The following is a 12,181-nucleotide window of genomic DNA, read 5'->3' as shown; positions in this document are numbered from 1 at the left end:
TCGAATTTCATTCATTAAATCACGAGCTAGTAACTACTTGGTTTAACGAGTGAAAAAGAAATGTATTACACTGTGATAAAAGGATTTGTGGTCCTATGCATTCTAAAATGTTCCAAACAAACTACCAGTATTCCAATTAGAGGATATTTTACCAAATATGATGAGGACACCAAGACTAAAGATCCAAGTCTAGTTCCAGTTGGTCTGGTGACGAGGGCGCGAGCCAAAAGACTCAGTTTAGGAGCTTGATGAGTCTTATTGTATTTTGTCATCTTGTATTTTTTATTTAGTCTTTGTTTTTTTTTTTGTGAAAAGTCAAACACTTGACTTGTGTGAGTCCAAGAGTCCTTTTTTGTCTTTAATTTTCGATTTTTATTAGGAAGACAAAGGGTTGTCTTTAAATTTCGGTTTTCATTAGGAAGACAAAGGGTTGTCTTTATTTTTCGGTTTTATTAGGAAGACAAAAGGCTTGTCTTTAATTTTTCAGATTTTAGGAAGACAAAGGGGCTTGTCTTGATGTAATTTTCGGCTATATAAGGCCTTGAAAACATTTGGAAAAACCAGATTTTGATGAAATGAAAATTTGTGAGTTTTCTTCTTGAGTTCTTGAAGAGACTATCCGAACTTATCAAGGGTATCCCTTGTGGCGTTCAATCCGACTTATCAAACGGATTCCCATCCCCGTTTGTGGCGTCTTCCTCATACCAAGGTTCGTGCTTGGCTAAGCATTGGGTCGCGGTTCCATTCCAATCTCGTATGTTCTTGGTGGCTGTTCCATATTTGGTGTCGGGTTTCATCACAATGTTGGTGTGGTTCGTATCAAAATAGTTGTTAAATTAGATTCAATAAGTTCTGAGGCAGTGATTTGTGAGTTTAACGATTGATCAAGAAAAAATTTAGGGAGAGATAAAGTGAAGTGTGGCCCTACACTGTCTTAAATGTCCCTATGAGGCCACTAGAAATCCAATTAGTGGGTACTTCACAAATTTTCTTTCAAATTTGATTCAATAAATTCTGAGCTAGTGACTTGTGAGTTTAATGGGTGAAAAAGAAAGGTATTAGGGAGAGATAAAACTAATTGTTGCACTATACCTTCTAAAATGTCCGAAAGAAGAAACTAGCATTCCAAATAGTGGATACTTCACCAATTTTCTTTCAAATTTGATTCAATAAATCATATCCTAGTAACTACTTGGTTTAACGGGTGAAAAAGAATGGTATTAGGGTGATGAGAACAAAGGAGCAACACTAAAAGAGTCATTGCAAGTTCCAATTGGGCCAATTACAAGAGCAAGAGCTAGAAGGTTCGTAGAAGCACTTCATGGGCTAATCCAAGATATATGGGCTGATTATGGAAAGATAAAGTCAGAAATTACTCAAAATGGAGATCGATGGCTAGTTAATGTTATTGAACCAATTTAAAGGGCTGGTTAACCTCCCAAAACTTGGCCTTTCAGTTGGAGGAGTTATGGGCATATATTTATGTTTTATTTATGCCATTTAGCTATATTTCTATTGGTTCAATTAAGAATTTTTGTATTCAGCCATTTAGCTGCTTTCTAGAAGTCTAATAGTCTAGAATTGAAGGGTTTTGGTCTATATTAATGCATGTATCCCTTTAATACTTAAACTATAACTGTTCCTATTCTTGGAGGGTTATTCCAAGTATAAATAAGGTGACATACGAGTATCCAAAGCAGATTGGAATTAATATATTTTTGAGAGTGTTTTCTCTTTGGTTCTTCAAAGAACTTCTTAGAACTTATCAAGATCTTTCTTGTGGCGTTCAAACCCTTGACTTATCACTCACAATCCTTCTCATTTCTTGAGTGTGGCGTCTCATATCTTTCTTATACCTTTGGTTCTTATCTCTTTATAGATAACGAGTCAAGGTTCTTTATTTTTATAGAATTTGATTTTTTAGAACGATCCAAGGCCTCCTTGTTCTAAATTGTTTTTTGGGGTCCCATTATTCTTATTGTAGTTCAAATCATTTAGAATCACATCATTTGGTATCACAGCATAAGGTGTTTAAATCAGGTTATTATCTATCCTTATTCTTATTTCATAGTTGTTCATTTCATTTCATTCCATCTTATCGAAATTTCATAAAAAAAAGAAGAAGAAAAAACTGTTCTCTTTTCTTTGGCAGAATTCGTCCTCTATACTTATCATTTCAATATTAGAAACAAAAAAAGAGAAAGAAAAAAAAAATTATGATTAGAAGTTACATTTGGAATATTGCTGAAATTCAAGATTTCTATTACATAAGGGTATTATTCCAATTTCAAATCCTCAAAAGTGTGTATCCATCTTATCTTTGTATTTTTCTTTAATTCTTAAAAGTTTTCCTTCTTTTCTTTTGCACTTTTAAAATACCATTCTTCCAAGTTGTTTGTGTTTCATTGTTACAAGAAAAATGTTGTGTGGGTTCATTAAGTTCAATAAAGAACTAAAAGAGGAACATAAGAGTGGAAAAAGGCAAGAGAGTGTGAGATCATAAGAGGGTAAAAGCCAAATTTGAGTAAACACGAGTGTGAGTGTTATCATTCTTAAGTGAAACACGTGAGAGAGTGTGGTGAAAGACCTATTGAGACTTGGGAGGAATTAAAAGATATTCCAAGTCACTACTATAGAGACTTATTTCAAAATTGCAAAGCCTCACTCAAGGGTCTAGAAGTGTTGAAGATTACCACAAGGAGATGGAGATATCCATGATTAGGGCAAATGTGGAGGAGGATCGAGAAGGAAAGGTTCCACAAAGATGGGTCAAAGGTCTGGTTCTTCTTCAACATGGAATCAAAATTGGAACAGGAAGGGTGACAAACCACATTCCAAGAACAATGTTGATCCTAAAGACTACAAAAATGGAGGCACCCATAACCAAGGTAAAACTTATTCCCAAACTTCTAGAAATAGAGATGTTAAATGCTTTAAATGTTTGGGAAGGGGCCATATTGCTAGTCAGTGTCCAAATAAAAGAGTGATGATTTTGAAAGAAAATGGTGATGTTGAGACCAATGGTGAATTGGATAATGAATCTATGCCACCATTGGAGGATGCAAGTGATGTTGAGTATCCAGTTGAAGGGAAGCTTTTGGTTGCAAGGAGAGCTATAAATGTACAAGTGAAGGAAGATGAGGAGCAACAACGTGAAAATATTTTTCATACCAGATGCCATGTCAATGAGAAGGTATGTAGCATGATTATTGATGGTGGAAGTTGTACTAATGTGGCTAGAACTAGTTTGGTGCAAAAATTGAATTTACCAACTTTGAAACATCCTAGGCCATACAAGTTGCAATGGTTGAATGATTGTGGAGAAGTTAAGGTGAACAAGCAAGTTTTGGTGTCATTCTCAATTGGAAAATACAAAGATGAGGTTTTATGTGATGTGGTTCCAATGCACGCAGGGCATATTCTTTTGGGAAGCCATGGCAATTTGACAGACATGTTTGTCACGATGGTTATTCTAATAGATACTCATTTGTATTCAATGAAAGACCAATCACTCTTGTACCATTAACTCCAAAACAAGTGTATGAAGATCAAGTGAAGTTAAAAAAAGAGAATGAGAATACAAAGACAAGAGAGGCAGAGATGAAAAAAAGAGAAGAAAATACAGAAAAAAAATATTGGTTAGCGAAGAAAAAAAAGAGAGGAAAAAAAGGAGTTTCTTCGCAAAAGAAAGAGAGATCAAAACAGCTTTGTTGACAAACCTGCCTATGATTGTACTTTTGTACAAAGAGGCTTGTTCCAGGCTTGTTCCACTACTAATGAGTTTAATGTTTCCTTGCCTAGTGTTGTTATTTCGCTTTTGCAAGACTTTGATGATGTATCAATGAAGAGGTTCCTAAAGGTTTATCGCCAATAAGGGGAATCGAGCATCAAATTGATTTTATACCTGGAGCGACAATCCCAAATATGCCAGCCTATATAGGAGCAATCCTGAGGAAACAAAAGAGCTTCAAAGGCAAGTTGTTGAGCTCATGGAGAAGGGGAATGTGCGTGAGAGCATGAGTCCTTGTACGGTACCGATGTTGCTTGTTCCGAAGAAAGATGGATCATGGAGGATGTGTGTTGATTGTCGAGCCATCAAAAAAATCACTGTAAAGTATAGACATCCTATTCCTAGATTAGATGATATGCTTGATGAATTGCATGGTTTGTATACTCCTTTGCCTATTCCTAGTAAACCTTGGATTGACATATCTATGGACTTTGTTTTGGGTTTACCTAGAATGGGTAGGGATTCTATATATGTGATTGTAGATAGGTTTTTAAAAATGGCACATTTCATTCCATGTCATAAAACTGATGATGCATCACATATTGCTGATTTTTTTTTCAAGGAAATTGTAAGATTACATGGCATGCGAAAAAGCATTGTTTCAGATAGAGATACAAAGTTCTTGAGCTATTTTTGGAAGACTTTGTGGGGAAAGCTAGGTACTAAGTTTTTGTTTTCTACTACTTGTCACCCACACATTGATGGTCAAACTAAAGTGGTTAACATAACATTATCTACTTTGTTTCGTGCCATAATACAAAAGAACTTGAAAACATGGGAAGATTGCTTGCCACATGTAGAGTTTGCATATAATAGGAGTGTACATTTTAAAACTAAGTTTTCACCTTTTGAAATTGTGTATGGTTTTAATCCATTGACCCCTTGGATTTAACACCATTGCCTTTGGCTGAGCGTGTTAACTTAGATGGAAAAAAGAAAGCTGATTTTGTTAGACAGATACATGAGAAGATTCTACAAAACATTGAGAAGAGGACTGAACAATATGCAGCCCAAGCCAACAAAGGGCGAAAGAAAGTTGTATTTGAACCTAGTGATTGGGTTTGGGTGCATATGAGGAAGGAACGATTTCCTATTCAAAGACGATCTAAACTTTCTTCCAAGGGGTGATGGGCCATTTTAAGTGTTGGAAAAGATCAATGACAATGCCTATAAGTTAGACTTTCTAGGTGAGTATAATGTGAGTGCAAGTTTTAACGTTTCTATAATGCCCCACATCACTATGGCTGCCTCCTGGAATGACGATTGGCCCTACAAACTAACACGAGTCTTTATAGCCTGCTTTGTCCTCACTCGCACACTTCCTGGGAAAACTTCCCAGGAGGTCACCCATCTTGAGTTTATTCCAGGTCAAGCACGCTTAACTTTGAAGTTCTCAAGTGATGGGCACCGAAAAGAAGATGCATCTTGTTGATATAGGTTGTACCCATCAATCCACTTAAGCCCTCTTCAACTATGTTGTCCCATACCTACACAGTCTTCGAATCATCACACTTGACCTTCCTTAGGAGATGTGGGATTGCACAGCTTTTACCCGGTCTTTTCCCCTACGGATCACTGGATTCTGACTGTCACAATCACCCCCCCTTGGGGGACCGACGTCCCTGTCGGCCACACTTCTGGCTGGGTCATGGCTCTGATACCAACTATAATGACCCTACTTATTCTAGACTTTGGACCATTAATAACTACTATACATAAATACTAATCTTAAGGAAACATACATACGAAATATTCATAAGTTTATTAAAACTATAAAATAAAGGTTAACATAAAATTCAGAGTAGGATATGGGATCCCATTATTTTGAAAATAAAATAGAACATGACTTAAATCTTAAAATTTGTTACAAAACAAAGTGCGGAAAAATACATATAAATCATAATTAAAAGACTTAAACAACTTCATCCTCGAATTGTTCGCGCAATCCACCGATTCCATTCTCCCTCAATACACATTCCCAAGCCACCCAAGAATCTTCCCGCTGCCATAGCTATTTTCCTGCACATATAAAACATAAAGGAATGAGTTTAATGCCCAGCAAGGAAAATCTACTACAAGCATGAAACATACACATAAACTATGAACATATATCATATACTATAACACATATATCATAATTCTAACCCATGTACATGGTAACTATTGGGGTTTGCTAACTAAGCGACTATAAGCCTCAAACCTCAAACTACAATGAGGTTTGCTAGTTAAGCAACTATAAGCCCCAAAACACATAAAAGTGTTGGGGTTTGCTATATCACAACTATAAGCCCAAAACATAAAAGTGTTAAGGGTTTGTTATATAACAACTATAAGCCCCAAAACACTAATATCATAACATATAAATCATACTATAGCATAATCATAACATATTATATAAACATAGCGCATATCACATAGGAACTATCCTATTTTCCTTACCAAAATACCGGGATGATGAGAACAAGGTCGGGATTTTGGAACACTCCTAAAAACCATTAATAGAGAGGTGAGCATTCTAAAAGAAAAGTGATTAATAGAATGAACTAAACCATCGAGAAGATACTTACCAACAAGAACCTCAAGTTCAAAGAACTTAGATGCCTAGCCAAGAATAAAGAATATTGAGTTAGGATTTGAGTAGAGAAAAACTATGAAAAACTAATGAAACAATACAGAAAGGAACTAGAAGTAGGAATACCTTGAATGCACTATAGCCGAACTACACCTCGAAATCGGAATACACACTATTATCCTTACTTCCCAAGTGTTTAATAAGCTTAAAATGATAAAGCTTATAACCCCAACCCAAGTGTTTAACACTCTAAAGTAATCCTAGCATCTTGAAGGCTCTGAACTCAGCTTGATGAATGAAGAAATGGCTGGGTACTAGGTCCTATTTATAGAGTTCAAGAATAAAAAAATCTTCATTTAGCTTGAATACTATAATGGCTTTTTAATTGAAAAATATTTGAATAATCGTTCAGTAGAGGCTGAAGACTCGGTCAAAAAGATTCTGGCTTATCAAGAGGTTTATGGAATAAAATGAGCTTGGTCTCAAAATCATTTGAAAATGCAGCCCTAGAGCCGATATATCGCCTACCATAGGCGATATATCGCCTGTGCTCATATTCCTGAGGCTCGTCTAGGTGGTCTTGCGAAGTTACGTGTTTTTTCGTAGCCCCCCCTAGAGATGCGATATATCGACATGCGCTGAAATATTATACACGTAATTTCACTTTTTCAGCCTAATTTCAATTGAGTAAACAGATTTGACTGAGTCTAATAACGATTTCAAAGCTTCTGGCAGACTCTGGGATTTTCAAATATTACTCTTAATAAACTATTTCTCAAAAATACTTAATTTCTTATTAAACATGCACATGACAAATGCCATTATCTTATTGGGTTTATCTAAACCTTATAATATAATAATTATCATCTTCATAATCAGTCATATTAATCAAACCTTAGGTTATATAATTAATATTCTTAAACTATAGGTTAAACTTAAAAAATCTATAAGTGTTGCTACGAGTGTCCAACTAAGTTCCGGCTTGAACCAAAATCCATAGTCATAAACATACTACAACTACTACTAGCTATTACTATTACTACTATTATCTAACTAGCTAAGTAAAGTTCTTGGACTCTACAATTCTCCCCTACTAAAAAGAATTTCGTCCTCGAAATTTACTTACCAAACAATTCCGGATACCGGCCTTGCATGTCTTCCCTCCAACTCCCACGTTGCCTCTCATTCATAACTATTACTCCATAGGACTTTGACTAACAGAATATTCTTTGACCATAACTCCTTCACCCCTCTATCCAGGATGCTAACCGGTCGTTCCTCGTAACTCAAGTCTTTCTGGAGTGTTATCGTATTGTACTTGAGGACGTGAGATGGGTCTGACACATACTTGCGTAGCATTGAGATGTGGAACACATTGTGACTATCTGTTAGGGCTTGTGGTAGGGCTAATCTATACGCAACTACTCCCACTTTGTCCAATATCTCAAAAGGACCTATAAATCGGGGGACTAAGCTTGCCTTTCTTCCCAAACCGCTTCACACCTTTCATAGGAGATATCTTCAGGAAGACTTATCACTCACAATCCTTCTCCTTTCTTGAGTGTGGCATCTCATATCTTTCTTATACCTTTGGTTCTTATCTCTTTATAGATAACGAGTCAAGGTTCTTTGTTTTTATAGAATCTGATTTTGTAGAACGATCCAAGGCCTCCTTGTTCTAAATTGTTTTTTTTGGGTCCCATTCTTCTTATTGGGGTTCAAATTGTTTAGAATCACATCATAGGACGAGATAAAATGAATTGTGGCCCTATCCATTGTAAAATGTCCCAAACTAGCCACTAGCATTCTAATTAGTGGATATTTTACAAAATAGTTATTAAATTAAATTTAATATGTTCCGGGGCAATGAGTTTTCAGTTTAACGATTGATAAAGAATGATAGTAGAGAGAGATAAAGAGAAGCGTGGCCCTATACAGTCTTAGAAGTCACAATGAAGCCACTAGCATTCCAATTAGTGGATACTTCACAAATTTTATATCAAATATGATTCAATAAATTCTAAGCTAGAGATTTGTGGGTTTAACGGGTGAAAAAGAATGGTATTAGGGAGAGATAAAACTATTTGTGGCACTATTCCTTCTAAAATGTCCGAAAGAAGCAACTAGCATTCCAAATAGTGGATACTTTCCCAATTTTATTTCAAATTTGATTCAATAAGTCACGTCCTAGTAACTAGTTGGTTTAACGGGTCAATAAAAAAAGTTATTGGGGCGAGTTAAACGTATTGTGGCCCTATACATTCTAAAATGTCCCAAACAAGCCACTAGCATTCCAATTATTGGATATTTTACCAAATAGTTGTTAAATTAGATTCAATAAGTTCTGAGGCAGTGAGTTGTGAGTTTAACGATTGATGAAGAAAGATATTAGGGAGAGATAAAGTGAATCGTGGCCCTAAACAGTCTAAAATGTCCCAAAGAAGATACTAGAATTCAAATTAGTGGATACTTCAACAATTTTCTTTCAAATTTGATTCTCTAAATTATGACCTAGTGACTTGTGGGTTGAACGGGTGAAAAAGATAGGTATTAGGGAGAGATAAAACGAATTGTGGCCCTACTATACCTTCTTAATTGTCCAAATAAAGCCACTAGCATTCCAATTACTTGATATTTTACCAAATACTTGTCTAATTAGATTCAATAAGTTCCGAGGTAGTGTGTTGTGAGTTCAACGAGAGATAACGAAAGAGATTAGGGAGAGATAATACGAATCGTGGCCCTATATTGTAGAGTCCAAGAGCTTAGCTTGTTAGATAGTAGTATTATAGTAATTATAGTATTATCTTTATGACTGTGGATTTTTGGTTCAGACCGCGATTTATTTGGACACTCATAGTAGTACTTGTAGATTTTCTAAGTTTAATCTATAGTTTAAGAATATTAATTTTAACCTAAGGTTTGATTAATATGACTGATATTGAGGATAATATTTATTATACTATAAGGTTTAGATAAGAACCAATGGGATTTTAGCACATGTTATGTATGGGTTATTAATGATTAAGTATTTTGAGGATTAAATTTATTAAGGGTAAAATTTGAATACTCTAAGGTCAGTCAGCAGCTTTGAAAACGTTTAAGGGCTTAGTCAAGGCTGTTTACTCAATTTAAATTAAGCTAAAAATGTGTAATTTCGTGTTTAAATAATCAGCGTATGCCGATATATCGCAGCACGTAGATACGGAAAACACGAAATGATGCACGTTTGCCTCGGGCATAATGGTCCAGGCGATATATCGCCTCCTTCAGCATATTTTGAATGTTTTCAAATTGTTTCCCATTCAAACCTTCAACCTCTTGATAAGTCCAGCACCTTTCTGAACGAGTCTTCAGCCTCTGCTGAATGATAATTCAAATTATTTTCACTTAATAAGCCATTATTTTTATTCAAGTTAAATTAAGATCCTTTCATTCCTAAACTCTATAAATAGGACCTAGTACCCAGCCATTATTCATCTTTTACTCTAAGTTCAGAGGCTGCAAGTTGCTAGGTGAGTGTGAGAGTGTAAACACTTTGGTGGGGAAATCATAAGCTTGATCATCATAAGCTTATCAAACACTTGGGGAAGTAAGGTTTTATAGTATTTCGGTTCAAGGTTTAGATTGGTCTTACAAGTCTTCAAGGTATTTCCACACTCTAGTTCATTGGTATTATTTTCTTTAAGTTCTCATAATCTTCTACCAGCCTTCTAACCTTATTCTTATTTTGGTTAGGAAATCTAAGAACTTGCACATAAGTTTTTGGTAAGTATTTTCTCAATGGTTTAGTCCTTCCATTCCTTTCATTTCTCTTCTTCACTATACTCACTCTTTTTCAAATGGTTCTTAGGAGTGTTCCAAAGTCCCAACTCTGTCCTCTTATCCCAGTATTTTTGGTAAGGAAAATAGGATAGAATTTATATGTTATATGCTTTTATATGTTATCTTATGTTTTTATGTTATGAAATATGTTATGTTATGTATGTATGTAGGCTTGGGCATATGACCCATATGACTAACAAGCCCCAAACGGATTATGGGCATATGACCTACTTAGCTAGTAGGACCCCACTAATCTAATGGGCATATGACTTGTTTAGTCTATGGGCCCCCAAGTAATAATGGCCATTATAGTATGTGTATGATATAAGTGTTATGTTTTTATGTTTCTTATGAAATTTATGTATATGAACTATGTGTTAGATTTTCCTTGCTGGGCATTAGGCTCATTCCTTTTTGTTTATATGTGTAGGAAAGTAGTCTTAGTGGCGGGAAAGGTTCTTGGAAGCTTGGAGAATGCGTATTGAGGTCGAATGAATTCAAGAGCTGAGCGTTACGCTTCGAGGATGTAGTTTTGTTTTATGGTTTTTACATGTATTTTTCCGCACTATTTATGTAATTTCTTTTCATTTCAATTAAGATATGTTTTGTTTTTAAAACAATGGGATCCCATATCCTAACCTAAATTTTATGTAAGTTTAACCCTTATTTTTACAAGTTTCTTAATAAAGTTATGGTATTTTCACTTGTAAGTTTAATAAAGATTAGTATGTATAGTTTTCGTTAATGGTCCAAACGTCTAGAGTAGTTGGGTCATTACATATACATTCTTAAATGTCCAAAAGCAGCCACCTACATTTCAATTCACAAATTTTCTTTCAAATTTGGTACAATAAATCATGAGCTAATAAATTGTTTGTTTAACGGGTGAAAAAGAAAGGTATTAAGGAGAGATAAAACGAATAGTGGCTGTATACATTCTTAAATGTCCGAAAGAAGCAACTAGCATTCCAATTATTGGATATTTTAGCAAATAGTTGTTAAATTAGATTCAATAAGTTCCGAGGCAGTGAGTTTAACGATTGATCAAGAAAAAAATTAGGGAGAGATAAAGCAAAGCGTGGCCCTATGCAGTCTTAAATGTCCCTATGAAGCCACTATAATTCCAATTAGTGGATACTTCACCAATTTTCTTCCAAATTTGATTCAATAAACTTTGTGCTAGTGACTTGTGGGTTTAACGGGTGAAAAACAAAGGTATTAGGGAGAGATAAAACTAATTGTGGCACTATACCTTCTAAAATGTCCGAAAGAAGCAACTAGCATTCCAAATAGTGGATACTTCACCAATTTTTTTTTCAGATTTGATTCAATAAGTCACGTCCTTGTAACTAGTTGGTTTAACGGGTGAATAAAAAGAAGGTACTAGGGAAAGTTAAACGTATTGTTGTCCTATACATTCTAAAATGTCACAAACAAGCCACTAGTATTCCAATTAGTGGATATTTTACCAAATAATTGTTAAATTAGATTCAATAAGTTTAGAGGCAGTGACTTGTGAGTTTAACGATTGATCAAGCAAGATATTAGGGAGAGTTAAAGTGAATCATGACCCTATACAGTCTTAAATTTCCCAAAGAAGCCAGTAGCATTCCAATTTGTGGATACTTCACCAATTGTCTTTCAAATATCATTCAATAAATTACGAGCTAGTGACTTGTGGGTTTAACGGGTGAAAAAGATAGGTATTAGGGAGAGATAAAACGAATTGTGGCCCTATACCTTCTAAAATGACCCAAAGAAGCCAATACCATTCCAATTATTTGATATTTTTCCAAATAGTTGTCTAATTAGATTTATTATGTTCCAAAGTTGTGTGCTGTGACTTCAACGAGAGATAAAGAAAGAAATTAGGGAGAGATAAAATGAATCGTGGCCCTATACAATCTTACATGTCTGAAAGAAGCCACCGGCATTCCAATTCATGGGTACTTCTCCAATTTTCTTTCAAATTTGATTCAATAAATCTCGAGTTA

The sequence above is a fragment of the Humulus lupulus genome, chromosome 7, assembly GCF_963169125.1.
Source record: "Humulus lupulus chromosome 7, drHumLupu1.1, whole genome shotgun sequence".
In the NCBI taxonomy this organism is placed as follows: domain Eukaryota; kingdom Viridiplantae; phylum Streptophyta; class Magnoliopsida; order Rosales; family Cannabaceae; genus Humulus; species Humulus lupulus.
Note: the sequence above shows the minus strand (reverse complement) of the source record.